Source organism: Puma concolor, chromosome B3 (genome assembly GCF_028749965.1).
Source record: "Puma concolor isolate L17-30 chromosome B3, mPumCon1.1.hap2, whole genome shotgun sequence".
NCBI classification, from domain to species: Eukaryota; Metazoa; Chordata; class Mammalia; order Carnivora; family Felidae; genus Puma; species Puma concolor.
This window is the reverse complement of record NC_141672.1, coordinates 123210745-123228407: the sequence shown is the minus strand read 5'-3', so window position 1 is coordinate 123228407 and position 17663 is coordinate 123210745. Positions and strand designations below refer to the sequence as shown.

The 17663-nt window shown below is 34.1% G+C and overlaps 1 protein-coding gene and 1 non-coding gene across 2 annotated transcripts in view; both read right to left on the bottom strand.

Annotated features, from left to right (window-relative positions):
• The window catches only part of GABRB3 (gamma-aminobutyric acid type A receptor subunit beta3), a 468180-nt gene that overhangs the window by 342761 nt on the left and 107756 nt on the right, over nucleotides 1-17663 (bottom strand). The gene's annotated exons all lie outside the window — the stretch shown is intronic.
• LOC112856582 (U6 spliceosomal RNA) lies at nucleotides 7798-7905 on the bottom strand. The gene has a single exon (XR_003223146.2). It is a non-coding gene; the product is annotated as a U6 spliceosomal RNA (small nuclear RNA).

Sequence of the window (17663 nt, the reverse complement as noted above, 5' to 3'; positions counted from 1 at the left end):
TACTTCGCTTTTTAGCCTTATTGTAAATGACTATAACCTTCAGTATAATGTTCAACAGAAGTGGTAACAGTGAATTTATACTAATTTATACTAATTTTAGGTGGCAAACATTCATTCAGTCTCTCACAATTAAGCATGATGTGAGCTTGGTGGTTTTTTGGTAGATGTGCTTTTTCAAAAGAAGGAAATTACCTTAGATTATTTTGTTTTGCTGAAATTTTTAGCAGAAGTGGATGTTGCTTTTGTTCAAATGCTTTTTCTCCATCTATTAAGTTGATCATATTGGGTTTCTCTTTTCATTTGTTAAAATGATGATTTAAATTGAATGATTTAGAATAGTGGTCAGCAAAGTATAGCCCAAGGTCCAGCTGTTTTTGTGAATAAAGTTTTCTTGGGGACATAGCCATGCCATCCATTTATATATTGTTTGATAGCTATGTTTATGCTATAGTGGAAGAGTTGAATAGTTGTGACAAAGACTATATACTGTAATCTAAAATATTTATTAGTTGGCCATTTACAGAAATAATTAGATGATCTCTTATTTAGAATATTAAATCAACCTTGCATTTCTGGGATAAACTCTACTTGGTAATGATGTCTTGTCCTCTTTATATGTTGCTAAATATAATCTAAAATTTAGTTTAGGACATTTGCATCTATATAAATGAGGAATTTTGGTTTATAATTTTCTTATGTTGTAATGTCTTTTTCTGGTTTTTATAGTAAAGCTGACCTTATTGATTTGACAAACATTCCCTCCTCCTCAATTTTTGAAAGATTTTGTTTACAATTTGTATCATTTCTTTTTAAAGTTATTGATTAAATTCATGAGTGAAGCTATCTGAACCTAGAGTGTTTTTGTTTGTTTATCTGTTTGTTTGTTGAAGGGGAAGATTTTTAACTACTAACTCCTTTTCTTTAATAGAGATAAGGCTATCCATATTATCTGTTTCATCCTGGTTTAGCCTTGTTAGTGTATGTCTTGTAAGGAATTTAACATGCCACATTTATTGGCATGAAGTTGTTCAATATGTTCTTACTATCCTTTAATATTTATAGACCCTGTAGTGCTAGTTTCTCCTCCTTGGTCTCTCCAGATATTGGGTTCCATCTACTCAACTCAAAATCTTCCATGTTCTACCTGGATACTTAACTTTGCCAAGGCATTGACAACTAGGACAATTATAGGTATGTTTTCTGTCTCTGAGAAATTCCTTCATTATCCAGTTTCAATGTCTTAAAAGTCATTGTTTTATACTTTTCTGTCTGATTTTCATTTGTTTCAGGTAACAGGTTAGTTAGATCCAGTCTCTAAAACTCTTTCTTGATTGGAACCAAAAGTTCCTGATTATATTATCGATCTTTAACTTTTCTTGTTTATTTTTATATGCATTTCAAATGATCTATTTCTCTATCAACATAGCTTAAGTTACATATTGAAATTTGATACCCTTTATTTATATATCATTTAGTTCATGATATTTTTTAAAATTCCATTATTATTTTTTATTCCCCTCATGCATTATTTAAAAGCACTGTCTTAATTCCCAAATGGGTAAATATTTTCTAGTCATTTGTGAGCACAGAGGAGGAGGATTGCTGATATCTAAATTTAATTTCACTGAAGTAAAAAAAATATAAGAAATGTGGTTTCAATTCTAAATATATTAATTCTGTCCTTATCTCTTATTATATGGTCAATTTTAGTAAATGTTCTATGTATACGTAAAAATAATGTATATTTTGGAATTGTTACATGCAGTGTTTTATATATGTGAATGTGGTCTTTCTTTTTCAAATCTGATATATTTTTTCCTGAATTTTTTGAGTTCTGTTTCCATCAGTTTATGGTGTAGAATATGATCAACTTTAGGAAATGCTCATTCATTCTTTCAACAAAAATTGATTATATATCCATTTGTGCCTATTTGTTCATTTTCCTCAGCAAAAGATCCCCCTAGTTTATGCTTCTATGAAAATGTCTAGCAATAGGTAACTGTACATGGGGCATGGGAGAAAAAAGGGTAGGGCTGACTTTCTCATATACATAATTCAACAAGTCTTCCAATTTCTGTCCCAGTTCTCATTCTTGTCTTTGTTATATCTGCTTCCTGTAATTCTGGAATATCTTCTGTATCTACCAGACATTTGGCTCCTTTCCACTGTACCCTCTCAGTACCCAGTCTAGATAGCTGCTTTTTCTGTTTTATTACTCAAAAAAATCTGTATCTATTTTATTTTATCAAATTTTTCCCTTTGATGAATGTTTTTTGATGCCTAAGTGTTTTGGGGTAAGCTTTTTTGGCTCATACAGTAAAGGGTTACTATTTTACATAACAAGAACACTGGAGTAAAGATTACTGTAGGATTGGCTTGTTGACAGTTCTTGCATCTTTCCATCTGCCAACTGTGTTAAAGCAATCCCCAGGCCAGTTCTCCTCAGGACCACAAGATGGCTCTAGCAGATTCCACTGTTACTTCATGGGAAGGCCCAGACATCTCTTCTGTGCTTCATTAACTACCGCTGTATCTCTCACGGGACAATGGTGGTTGATACGGAGAAAGATAGATGTTGAGGGAGGAGAGAAAGTGTGGCTAGATCATGTAGACTCTTTGGTGGTTGCAGTTTTATTTTAATTTATTCTAACTGAAATAGGAAGTCATAGAGAATGATAGAAATAACATAGGGAATGGTGTGACTTCTTTTTGTTGAACCTTAAAATATCACATCAGATTTTACATGGAGGAGAGATTGATTATGGGGTGACATATAAGAAAGATAATAGAAAAATGTGTTAAGACTAGTAATCTATAAAAGCTAAAACTAAGATTAAATAATCTATTTGTTTAGTTTATTTATTTATTTATTTATTTATTTATTTATTTTGAGGGAGACAGAGAAAACACGAGCAGTGTGTTTGTTTGTTTGGGTACCAAATTACTTTATTTGAAGGAATGGTACAAATGAAAGAAGTTAAGTAGATGTTTTGGTACAACTTATAGAAAAGGAAAAGGTAACCCAAACATGCATGCATTTCTTTGGTGACCAGGGAAGTCACCCTTGTGGATATGGGAAGACAGCCTAAGGCTTAGTTCTCATTATCACTGTTTCCCAAAGTGTTCTTGTCAAAGAGTTAGTCTGTCGTGCCAGATTCAGGAGCCCCTCTTGTGCAGGTTGGTTACCTGGTCACCCAATTCTTTGATGGATTTCACCTGCTCATTCAGGTAATGAGTCTCAATGAAGTCACATAAATGGAGGTCACTTTTATCAGTGGCCAGTTTGTGCACCTCCAGTAGTGAAAGATTCACACTCTTTTCCAAGTGTAACATACACTCTATTGCATTCAGCCTGTTCTCCCAAACATCACCGTCTGGTTTCGTGATGTCCTAAAGGAAGATTCTGCCACCTGGTTGGTTCTGCAGCTTCATCAGCTTCTCAGCATGTTCCCTCTCCTCATGAGATTGGTGAAGAAAATATTTGGCAAAGTTCTTCAAAGCCCCATCATCAATGTCAAAGTAGTAAGAGATAGGAAGCATTGAGCTCCAGGTTATTCTGGCCATTGAAGCAGTCTACAGGCCTGGTGGTAGTTCTGGTGCACCTGCAAGGAGTCCTGGGTCCTATGGCTAAAAGAGAGGCTGTGGGGTCCGGAAGCGCCGTGGCACCAGAGGGGACTGTGAAGAGATGAAGTGCTGGCTCTGAGGGCACTCTCCCCTCATGCCCTTGTGGGTGGGGTTCAGCACTGGTTCAGTCCAAGCACTATTGAAGCAGGAAACCACAGTGATTCTCCGAGCAGAGAAAGAGAGAGGGATAGAGAGAATCCCAAACAGGTTCCACACTGCCAGCACAGAGCTGGATGTTGGACTTAAACATAAGAAACTCCAACATCATAACCTGAGCCAAAAGCAAGAATCCAGTCGTTTAACCTACTCAGCCACCCAGGTGCCCCTTAAATAATATATTTCTATCCCCTGCATGTAAGTTAATTAAAACCAACAGCAGGTGAATTTTGCAACTTTAATTTATTCTCCAAAAAGAACATGTTTTCTTTGTGCCTGTGAGCATTTTCTACTTCACCTTTCTTCTTATGTTTTGTTAAAATAAATATCAAAAATCATAGCAAAGTATTAAAACACACATATATGAAAGATCCAATGCTAATGCTTCAGTAAGTAAGGGCTGGCAAGTGCACAAAATTATAAGTAGAACTTCCTCCTCTTGTTTTCATTACAGTGCTGTCTAATATGTGCTACAACTTATTGCAGAGTATGTCAAATATTACAGATGAAAGCAGAAGTGTTATAAAGTACTCTAACACTATTAGTGCTTCTTCTTCTATTTAGACATAGTAAATAGTAAATAAGAACTATGAAAATTGACATAGTTTCATGTTTTTCTATCCAGATGTATGTATTCTCTCTTTTTTTATTCAAGTTTTCTCATTCAATGACATTTTGTGATTATCTTCATTAAGATCCTACAGAGTACTTACACTTACCAAAGGTATTTTGTTAATTGCTTGTCTAATGTGAAGATTATTCTCTTTATATGCTTACATTTTTCTTGATGATTTAAATAGCTTCTATTAGAACATATAGTTAGTAAGTAGCTAACCATCTTGGTAAACTATTAAAAAACAATTTATAATATTTGCTTCAGCTTGCTCAAGTTTCTATGTATACATTACAATACTTGAAAAGAATACTTTTGTCTTTTATTTCTTTTCTTGCCTTTTTGCTTTGAGAAAACATCCAAAATAATACTAATGAGACTATCTTTAATGTGTCTACATAAAAAGGGCAATTTCATATGGTTGACATTTAAATATTAACGATTTCATTAAATATGGTTAGAATAAATAATCCACTTAAAAGATAGTGATTCTCAGATTTACTAGATTTATTTTTACAATATTGAATATTCTTACTTAAAAAAAGCAATTTCAAGTATGATGTGTTGTAGTAGAAAGATTAAAAATAAAGAATGAAGAAAGATATCTCTGAAATGGTACCCCAACAGGAAAATTATATAGCTATACTTTAACAAAATAGGCTTAATAAACTTTAAGGCAAGATTATTACTTGGGATCAAATGGATACTAGAGAATGAAAAATTGTCCAATCATTAAAAAAGACTCTTGGAAATGCTTATTTGTAAAAACAAACAAACAAGCAAACAGACAAAATACCAATGAGGTTGTAGAAAATTTGAGCAGTACTATTAACAAAATTGATCCTATGGACATTAATTGGATATTTCACCCAATAAATGCAGAATACATATTCTTTGCATGACCATGTAAAATATTTACAAACGTGTTATTATCTTAAAGCCTATCTCAATGAATTTTGAAAGACTGAAATACAAAACATGTTTCTTAAATAAAATGCAATTAATTTAGAAATCAGTGACAAAAGATAAATACAAAATTACTATTTTCTTGGAAATTAGCTCATAGGTCACAGAAGAAATAATAGGATTTTTAAAAATTTGAAGTGAAATAAAAAAAATCCAAATATCAAACTTGTGAGTTACAGCTAAAAATTAGTAGGATAAAATTTATAGCCATAAATACTTACATTTTAAAAGAAAAAAGACTAAAAATTTATTAGCTAAATGTACATTACATGATGGTGGAGAAAGAAAATCAAATTAAAAAAAAAAGTAGAAGGCAAGAATAATGAATTATTATAGAAGAGATCAAAGAAGTAGAAAACAAACATATAATAAAGGCAATTATTAGTTACTATGTACAACCAATGGGTGATGGGTATTAAAGAGGGGACTTTCTGGGATGAGCACTGGGTGTCATACATAAGAGATGAAACACTGGGTTTTACTCCTGAAGCCAAGACTACATTGTATGTTAATTATCTTGAGTTTAAATTAAAAAAAAAAAAACATAAAATAAAACCCTGATTTTAATATTCTAGAAAATTTAGTAAATATACAAGTCACTGACATATTACTGAAAACATGTTCTCTTTCTCTTAAGTAGCAAATATTGGATTAAACTAAGAAGACCTCAGTAAAAAATTTAAAAAATAAATGAAAAGGCAAAACAAACAAACAAACAAAATATAATTACTAGCAAGGCCAAAGTTGATTATTTGAAAACACAAATAGGGGCACCTGGGTGGATCAGTTGGTTAAGTGTCAGACTTCAGCCCAGGTCATGATCTCATGGTTCATGAGTTTGAGCACCCCAGTGGGCTCTGTGCTGACAGCTTAGAGCCTGGAGCCTACTTCTGATTCTGTGTTTCCCTCTCTGTCTCTGCTCCTGTCCTCCTTATGCTCTGCCTCTCTCTCTCTCTCTTTCTCAAAAATAAGAATAAACATTAAATAATTTAAAAAAAGAAAAACAAAAAATAATGACATCTTTGGTGAGATTTCAATAGGAATAAAAAGACACTACACATAATATTTAGAAATAAAACATGAGGCATTACTACAAGTACTGCAGAAATTTAAAAAAATAATAAAAGGATATTATATTTTTTTTAATTCTGTGAAAATTGAGATATAATTTTATTTATTTAATTTATACTTACTTGAAAAAATAATAACCTTACCAAAACAGACCATAGAAGAAATAGAGAAATGCTGGCAACAAGAGTATGGTAACATTATAGGCTTTCTGTCTGTTTGTGCTTTTGATATTCCCAACTACATTAATGAAAACCAAACAGAGCAGTTTGGATAGCAAAGGTGAGAGGTAGGAGTGTAAAACATATGCAACATTTTCAATCAAACTAAGTGACAAGGAATCTTTATGAAACCCAGAATAAAGGAAGACATGACCCAACACAAAAGAGCCAAAGGCTCTTTTGAGACCAGTCATTGCTCAGCAATGGCACAGAAATTTAAAGTATAGAATGACCCCAAGAACCCAAAATCACAAAAACCACCACCACCCCACCATCAGAAAACTGTAAACTAAGCAATAACCTGATGAGTAAATCTGGGATAAACTAGTATTATTCAGAAATGTTCTCACAGGCTTTTCATTGCAAATAAGCATGAAATTTATGGGGAAATATTAAATGGGAAGCAGTACTGAGGCAGACCAAATCACTTAAGATTCCAGAAAGATTAATCATTTCCTTTCCAAAGGACAAAAGTCTACCCCAAAGAATAATTTGTGGTAACAAAACATAAAAGGATCAGGATCACAGGAAAAAGATGGTTCAGAGATTGGAAAGATGTGGGGAAGAAAGGGTATGGCATAGGCAGACCTTAAAGACTACTGCAAAAGGAAAACACAGTGATGTAGAACTCTGACTCACACAGACACAAAGATTAGAAGACTTCTGGAATCATAGTTAATCCTGAGGAACATAGAAATGGATACACAGTTATTTTTTATACTTTTAAGATACTTTTATTTTTAAGAGTGTGCCTTGAGCCATGAAGTTGAGCTACGCTTGACAATTGCTGCTTTCACACAAGGTTCTAATAGAACAAAAAGAGTTCAAATCAAAGCCAGGACTTAGGAAATGGTTATATTAACTGAATAATATGCCAACAAATAATAAAACCTACTGGAAAAAAAAGTGACAAAAGGAAATACGAAACGTGAAATGTCAAAAATGTGATGAAAAATATCATACTATGAATGCCCCACCACCACCATGTTTGGCATCTGCCTGCCTCACTTTCACCATCTCTTTATCACTGCCAAGGACATTTTCCAGTGGCTAGAGCTCTGCTTCTCTACTTTCGGAAATGGTAAAGTGCCTTAGAATAAAAGTTCTCCTGGAACAATCCTCAATCAATAATGGGGATTTTAAAAAGACCTAATTCAAACACTTTTTTATGAAATTTGTGTCATCCTTGTGTCAGGACCATGCTAATCTTCTCTTTATTGATTCAATTTTCAGGGTACGTGCTGCCAACATGAGCATGCTCCAACATCCTTTAGATGGAATCATTCTGGACAGAATCTTTGCTTTAGTGTCTTGAGTTCCCCAGGGGGACTATGCCCTAGTTACCTAGAAAGAGAACTTTCTTGATAATGCACTCATTTGTCTGTCTTTCTTTCCTTGCCTCACTTCCAATCATCCCCCACTGTGTTTTCTCCACCTTCCAAATGAACTACGTCATCCAATCCTCTTCTCATAGTTTCCTTCTGGGAAAATCAAAACTAGAGACAAAAACTCTAGCTTAATATTTCCAAAGCATTTAATATGAAAAACACCCTAAGGGTGTTAAATACCATGATTACCACCATAAGAGAAAGAGAAAACAAAACAACAACAACAAAAAGAGTAAAATTATCAAATACAAATAGATAAAAGATAAAAATGGCATGAGAAAAAGGTATACAGATAGAAGATATGTAGGACAGCTCAACATATATGATATGGAAGTTCTCTGATAAGAACACTAAAGCAATGAAACTAAGAAAATATTTAAAACTATAATAAAATATGTAAGTCACAGAGATGAAAAGTATAGACTAGGAATATAGTCAATAATATTATAATAATGTTGTATAGTGACAGATGGTTACTATACTAAATAGGAAATGATATTTGGAAATGATATTTTTGATAAAAGGTTAGTGTATCCAAACCATATAGACAACTTATACAACTCAACACCATAAAAGCAAATAATCCAAATTAAAAACTGCAAAAACATGAACAGACATTTCCCCCACAAAAGACATATGGATGTCCAACAGACATTTGAAAGATGATTAACATCATTCATTATCAGGGAAATTCAAATCAAAACCACAATGATATATCACCTCACACTTGTCAGAATGCCTAAAATCAACAACACAAGAAATAACAGATGTTGGGGAGAATGTGGAGAAAAAAAGAGCCCTTTTGCTCTGTGGGTGGGAATGTAAATTGGTGCAGCCACTGTGGAAAAGAGTGTGGAGGTTCATCAAAAAGTTAAAAACAGAATCACCAGTAATTCCAATTTTGGAGATCAGTAATTCCACTGGAGATTTACCCAAATAATATAAAAACACTAATTCAAAGGGATATATGCACCCCAATGTTTACAGCATCATTATTTACAAATATCCGAACTATGGAAGCAGCCTATCTCCATCGACAGAGAGATAGATGATAGATGATAGATCTATAGATGATAGATAGATGATAGATAGATAGTGGAATATTACTCAGTCATAAAAAATTAAATCTTGCCATTTGCAAACATGGATAGATCTAGTGGGTATAATGCTAAGTGAAATAACTCAGAGAAGAACAAATGCCATATGATTTCACTCATATGTGTAATTTAAGAAGCAGAACAAATGACCAAAGAAAGGTAGAGACAAACCGAAAGATAGACTCTCAACTATGGAGAACAAACTGATGGTTACCAGAGTGGAAGTGGGTGGGGAGATGGGTGAAACATGTAAAGAGGTTTAAGAGTACACTTACAATGGGCACTAAGAAATGTATATAATTGTTGAATCACTATATCGTACACCTAAAACTGATATAACACTGTATGTCAACCATACTGGAATTAAAATTTATAAAAAATTAAAAATTAGGGATGCCTGGGTGGCTCAGTTGGTTAAGTGTCAGACTTCAGCTCAGGTCATGATCTCACAGTTCATGAGTTCCAGCCCGTGTCAGGTTCTATGCTCACTGGTCAGAGCCTGGAGCCTGCTTCAGATTCTGGGTCTCCTTCTCTCTCTGCCCTTCCCCCACTCGTGCTCGGTCTCTCTCTCTCTCTCTCTCTCTCTCTCTCTCTCTTAAAAATATATAAACATTAAAATTTTTAAATAAAAAAAATAACATTGTATCTCATTCTCCACGTATCAGGCACTTGTAAAGTATTTTCTATACTTTAATTCTTAGTGCCAGTATTTCCCCTGTTACCATTGTGGCTCACATTATTGCAACTGGACTACATGCTCCTGCTTTTGCTCCATGCATTCTTTTCTCAACATAGGTCCTACTGAAAGGAAGTCAGATCATATCACTACTCTGGCTAAAACCTTTCAGTAGCTTTACTTCTTACAAAACTTTTTGCCATTACCTGCAGTGTCATACAAGAGGCCATGAGAGTTCTCTGTCTTCATTGCCTCAAACCTCCATCATCCACCCCTCCAGCCATATTTGCATCTTCCATGACCCTTGAAAACACTTAGTGCACTACTGTCTGGAGCTGTGTATTTTCATTGCATTCAACTTAACAACCTTGCTCCAGATTTCTATAGGAACTCATTCCTTCACTCTCTTTAAGTCCTGAATCAGATGTCATTTTCCCTGGACATCTTATCTGAAATTTCAAACTTATCCACCGTAATACTTCCTACCTACCTTCTTTGCTTTATTTTTCTTCTTAGCTTTTACTGCTAGGTAATATAATATATATGCAACTTCTTTTTCTTTTCTTCATTTTTTAAGTGTCACCTTACTAGAGTGTAAACTCCATGAGGGGTCCAATGAAGCATTGTTTTCCATTTTACAAAGGAAGGAGCTAAAATGATTTGATCAACATTGCTGGGCTAGTGGGTAAAACTGCATAGGTCCAAATAATGAGCAATCCAGGATTCCCACCAAGAAGAGATGTTTTAGGTATGAGATGAAAACAGAATGGAGCTTAAAGAGATCTGGAAACATGGTAAATATGATGTGGTTTTAGGGGAAATTACAGAAATGCTACTTTATAACAATAATTCATGTACTTTTAGGGCAGAGGGAGTGATGTTTGTTTTAATATGCCCAAACTTCTCCCTCTTTGTATTAAAGTGTATCCTTCTTCCATAAGCCTGTGACTAGATGAACATAGTGTGAGAAGCAAGCAAAAGAGTGGGCTAGGAAGAGTAGATAATAACAGAACAGTTTGGCTATGTGGGCACACCATCTTCACATACATTATCTCATTATCTCTCTATTTCCTTCCAATCTTTAGAGATGAAAGATCAAAGGGAATAAATCACTTGTCTGGGGTCACCCAATTAGGAAGCTGCAATGTTAGTGCTTACTTTCAACTTTGTCTTGTCCCAACACCTATACTCCTTACTGTTACTAATGATACTGTACTATTCTGGTTTTTGTAGAACAATCCAGAGTCATTTATTTTGGTCACATTGCAACAGCTCCATTGCAATTGTGTATTAGAAAACTTCTTTGATTACTTCAAGATAAATCATTATGTTTCTTTCTGATGTGTGACACTTTGATGTTAATTGAATCCAAGTACCTGAGAAGTATTTTAATTTATGTCACCATTTAAATTAGTATGGCATTATTTCAAAAGATGACTGTAGTTCAGAATTTTGAAGCATGGAAAGCATCCATCAGAACAAAATCAGAAGCTCACAAAAGTAGCATTACAGTAGGTAGTACCTTTCCTTTGAGACAGGTGAAATATTCTGCAGATATAAACAATCCATAGATATCTCTGTTATAATGACAACATTTAGATATAGTAGTTACATTTAGATACAGTAAAGTATATAGAAGCTGTGAATGTGAAATATTTACCAGATTGAAAGAGTTTAGTGTCAGACTACATACCCTTCCTATTTTATTTCTTTTACAGTGTTTACCACATTGTGAATATATACATATATATGTATATATATTCTCTTTCTCTCATATATATATGACACACATATATAAACACAATATATAAACACATACAGTGTTTACCACATTCTGACTATATATATATATATATATATATATGGGAGAAAGAGAATCTTAAGCAGGCTCCACACTCAGGGAGGTGAGTGAGGAGCCCCAAGGCGGGGCTCAATCTCATAACCCTGGAATCATGACCGAAACTAAAATCAAGAGTTGGACACAAACAACTGAGCCACTCAGGTGCCCCCAAGAATTTTTAAAATTCCAGTTAGTTAACATATAGAGTTATATTAGTTTCAGGTATAGAATTTAGTTATTCAACACCTACATACTTGACCATGCTATCACAACAAGCGTACTCCTTAATACCCATCACCTATTTAATCCAGCCTTCCATGCCCTTCCCCTCTGGTAACCATCAGTTTTTTCTCTGTAATTTAGAGTCTGTTTCTTGGTTTATTGCTCTCTCTTTTGTCTGTTTTTCCCCTTGGCTTGTTTGTTTTGTTTCTTAAATTCCACATATGAGTGAAATCATATGGTATGTGTCTTTCTCTGACTGATTTATTTCACTTTGCACTATGCTCTCTAGCTCTATCCATATCAAGATTTCATTCTTTTTTGTGGCTGAATAAAATTCTATTGTATTAAGATATACCATGTTTTCTTTATCCATTCATCAATTGATGGTCACTTCTGTTGCTTCCATAGTTTGGCTATTGTAATAATGCTGCCATAAACATAGAGGTGCATGTATCCCTTTGAATTAGTGTTTTTGCATTCTTTAAGTAAACATCCAGTAGCATGATCACTGGATCATAAGATAGTTCTATATTTTTCCCTTGCTTCAGGAGACATGTCTAGAAAAATGTGGCAATGGCCAACACAGTGCTCTCTTGTAGGATTTGTATGGTCTCAGGTCTCATGTTTAGGTCTTTAATCCATTTGGAATTTATTCTTGTGTATGGTGCAAGACAGTGATCCAGTTTCATTCTTCTGCATGTATCTGTCCAGTTTTCCCAGTACCGTTTGTTGAAGAGAGTGTTTATTTCCTATTGGATATTCTTTACTGCTTTGTCAAAGATTAATTGACCATACGGTTGTGGGCTTATTTCTGGGTTTTGTATTCTGTTTTATTGATATATGTGTCTATTTTTCTGCCAGTACCATACTGTTTTGTTTGCTACAGGTTTGTCATATAACCTGAAGTCTACAATTATGACACCTCCGGCTTTGTGTTTTGTTTTTGTTTTTGTTTTCTTTAAGGTTGCTTTGGTTATTCAGGGTCTCTCGTTGTTCCATATATATTTTAGAACTTTTCTAGTTTCGTGAAGAATATTATTAGTATTTTGATAAGGATCACATTGAATCGGTATACTGCCTTGGGTAGTATAGACATTTTAACAATATTTAAATCCATGAGCATGGAATGTCCTTCTATTTCTTTATGTCATCTTCAATTTCTTTCTTCAGTGTTTTATAGTTTTCAGGGTACAAGTATTTCACCTCTTTGGTTAGGTTTATTCTTAGGTGTCCTATTATATCCAATGTCACTTAGGTGCTATTGTAAATGGGATTTTCTTAATTTCTCTTTATTCTGCTTCATTATTAGTGTATAGAAATGCAAGAGATTTCTACACATTGATTTTGCATCCTGCAACTTTACTGAATTTATTTACCTCTAGCAGTTTTGGTGGAGTCTTTCCAGTTTTTTATATATAGTATTATGTCATCTGCAGATAGTAAAATTTTCACTACTATCTTATTGATTTGGGTGCCTTTTATTTCTTTTTGTTATCTAATTGCTATGGCTAGGACTTCCAGTACTATGTTGAATAAAAGTGATGATAGTGGACATCCTTGTCTTCTTCCTGATCATAGAGGAAAAGCTCTTAGTTTTTCCACATTGAGGATGATATTAGCTGTAAGCTTTTCATATATGGCCATTATTATGTCATTTTCCCTCTAAACCTACTTTGTTGAGGGTTTTGATCATGAATAGATGTTGCACGTTGTCAAATGCTTTTTCTGTAGCTATTGAAATGATCATAAGGTTATTACCCTTTCTTTTATTGATATGATGTATCACATTGACTGATTTGCAAATATTGAACCACACTTGGAAGCTTGGGAATAAATCCCACTTGATCGTGGTGAAGAACTTTTTTAATGTATTGTTGGATTCAGTTTGCTAGTAATTTGTTGAGGATGTTTGCTCTATGTTCATCAAGAGTATTGGCCTGTTGTCTTTTTTAATTGTGTCTATGTCTTGTTTGGGGATCAAAGTGATGGTGGCCTCAGAGAATGAATTTGGAAGTTTTCCGTCCTTTTCTATAGTTTGGAATATTCTGAGAAGAATAGGTACTAAGTCTTTATTTTTTTTAAGGTTTGTATTTAAATTCCAGTTAGTTAACATACAGTGTAATATTGGTTTCAGGGGTACAGTATAGTTATTCAATACGTTCATACAGCACTCAGTGCTTATCACAACCAGTACATTCCTTAATCTGCATCACCTTTAACCCATCTCCCATCTACCTCTATTCTGGTAACCATCAGTTTGTTCTCTATGGTTAAGTGTATGTTTCTTGGTCTGTCCTTCTCTCTTTTATCCCCTTTGTTCATTTGCTTGTTAAATTCCTCAAGTGAGTGAAATCATATGGTATTTGTCTTTCTCTGACTGACTTATTTTGGGTATTGACTCTTCTTTAAATGTTTGTTAGAATGCTCCTGTGAAGCCATCTGGTCCTGGACTTTTGTTTGTTGAGAATTTTTTCATTACTGATTCAATTTCAGTGTCGGTTATTGGTCTGTTCAAATTTTTCTATTTCTTTCGTTTAGTTTTTGTAGTTTATATGTTTCTGTTTAGTTTCTGTAGTTTATATGTTCCTAGGAATTTATCCACTTCTTTAGGTTGTCCAATTTGTTGATATATAGTTTTTCCATAATATTGTCTTAGAATTGTTTGTATTTCTGTAGTGTTGGTTGTTACTTCTTCTGTTTCATTTGTGATTTTATTTGAGTCTTTTTTTTTTATAAGTCTGCCTAGAGTTCTATGAATGTTATTGATTTTTTTCAAAGAACCAGCTCCTAGTTTCATTAACTTGTTCTGTTGTGGGTTGGTTTTGTTTTGTTGTATTTTGCTTTTGTTTGCTTGTTTGTTTAGTTTCTGTATCATTTATATTTATTTCTGATCTAATCTTTATGATTTCCTTCTTTCTTCTGCATTTAGGCTTCATTTATTGTTCTTTTTCTAGCTCTTTTAGATGTAAGGTTAGGTTTAATTTGAGATTTTTCTTGCTTCTCAATGGAGACCTATATTGCTATAAACTTTCCTCTTAGAACTGCTTTTACTGCATTCCAGAGGTTTTAGATCACTGCGTTTTCATTTTCATTTGTTTCCCTGCACTTTTTAATTTCTTCTTTGATTTCCTGGTTGACCCATTCACTGTTTAGTAGCATGTTATTTAACCTCCATGTATTTGTGCTCTTTCTAGAATCTTCTTGTGGTTGATTTCTAGCATTGTGGTCAGAAAAGGTGCATGGTATGACTTCAACCATTTTGAACTTGTTGACACCTGTTTTGTGACCTGGTCTGTGATATGTTCTGGAGAATATTCCATATGCACATTAAAATAATGTGTATTTAGGATGGGGTGTTCTGAATATATCTGTTAAATGCATTTTGTCCAGTGTGTTATTCAAAGCCATTGTTTCTTTGTCGATTTTCTATTTGGATGATGTATCCATTGATGTAAATAGCATGTTAAAGGTCCTACAATTATTTATCACTAACTATTAGTTCCTTTACATTTATTATTAACTGTTTTATGTATTTTCATTTTTCTATGTTGGGTATGTAAATATTTATAATTGTTATATATTTTTGTTGGATTGTCTCCTTTATTTTTATAGAATGTTATTTAACTGTTTGTTAAAACAGTCTTTGTTTTAATGTGTATTTTGTCCAATATAAGTATTGCTACTGTGGCTTTCTTTGGACATCCATTTGCATGATAGTTGTTTCTCCATCCCTTCACTTTCAATCTGCAGGTGTCTTTAGGTCTAAAATAAGTTTCTTGTAGGCAGCATATAAATGGATATTGTTTTTTTTTTCTCTTTTTTAAATCCATCCTGTCACCCTGTGTCTTTTTATTGGAGCATTGAGTCCATTTAAATTCCAAGTGATTATTGATAGATATGTATTTAGTCCCATTTTATTACTGGTTTTATAGTTTTTTTTGAAGATTTTCTTTGATCCTTTCTTGTCTTTTTCTCTTTCTTGCCTTGCTGATTTTCTTTAGTGATTTATTTGGATTTCTTTCACTTTATTCTTTACATATTTATTAGTAATTTGTGATTTGTGGTCACCATTAGGTTTCTATATCACTTCTGCATTTGGCAGTCTATATTAAGTTGATGGCCATTTAAAGAGTACATCCTTTTTCGAGTTCCTTGACTGAATTTTTAATAGAAATATTCATTTTTACTTCTTTCATATTTTAAAACTTTACAGTATTACTTTTGGTTTCTCCTTTCCACTGGAATATTCCCATTTAATATTTCTTTCAGGGCTGGTTCAGTGGTCATAAACCCTTTTAGTTTCTATTTGTCTGGGAAACTCTTTCTCTCTCTTTCTGAATGAAAACCTTGCTGGATAGAGTACATTTGGCTGCAGATTTTTTCCATGCAGCACATTGAATATATCATGCCACTCCCTTCTGGTTTAGGATGTTTCTGTTGAGAGATCTGCAGCTAGCCTTATGGGTTTTCCTTTGTAAGTTATTTTCTTCTTTTGTCTTACCACGTTTAAGATTTTTTTCTTTGTCATTATATCTTGCCAATTTAATTATAATATGTCTCGGTGCAAGTCTGTTTTTGTTGATTTTGATAGGCACACTCTATTCCTCCTGAATCTAGATATCTTTTTCCTAATAATTTAGCTATTATTTCTTCAAATAAGTTTTCTGCCCCCCTTTCTCTCTCTTTTTCTTCTGGGACTCCTATAATATGAATATTACTAGATTTGATGGAGACATTATGTTCTCTAAGTCTATTGTTGTTTTCATAATTCTTTTGTCTCTCTTTTACTCAGCCAATTACTTTCCATTTCTCTGTTTTCTAGGTAACTAATTAGTTCCTCTGCTTCTTCCAGCTTTCTGTTTATTCCATCAATGCATGTTTCCCATTTCATTTATTATACCCTTTATCTCTGCTATACTATTCCTTATCTCTGTGTTAAGTGTCCCATTCAGGTCTTCCACTCTTTTCTCAAATCCAGCGAGTATCCTTATGTTCACTGATTTAAATTCTCTACAAAGCAAGTCACTTATATCTGTTTTGCTTATATCTTTGCCCATGGCCTTGTCCTGTTCTTTCACTTGAGACAAATTTCTCTGTCTTCTCATTTTGTCTGTCTCTACCTGTCTTTCTGTGTTAGAAAAGTCAACTACATCTCCTGTTCTTGAGGGTGATGGTTTTATGAATTAGAGGTCCTGTAGCACACTGAGGTGAATTTCCCCCTGCTCCCCAGGGCCTGGTAGAGGTCCTGAAGTGTCTTCAATGTGTGCTTCATGTCCTCTGCTGTTTTGTACCGGCCACTTTATCCTCCAGGCCAGTCATCTGTAGAGGCTGTCTTTGCCTAATGTGTGCAGTGTTTTCTACTTGGTCTAAATGTGGAAGTGTGCTCCAGCTTATTGGTTGCCAACACCACTAGAACTGAGGATCCACAAAACTCCTGCCCTGGGAGACATGATGTTGGCATGGTTTTTGGCTAGTCTTCCAGGGGAAGGATCCCACCGTGTTGGTACTGAGGCAAATATGACTAGAAGGGCAGTTCCACTGGAGTGCTGGGGGCATGGTGTGAGCAAGTGAGAAAGCAAATGTCCATGCCGCACTGGTTCTTGTGGGTGGTCCTGTGCTTATGCTAAAGGGGAGGAGTGGGAAATCGTGCTTTCTAGGTACTTTTTCCTGGAGGAGTCTCAGTAAATGCTGTCTCTCTAGGATGCACTCCAGGATGAATGGATAACCTCCCCACTATGTGCCCCAGGTACTCTTCAGATCATTGTTTTCATGTTGTGTGTCCTTAAATTCTT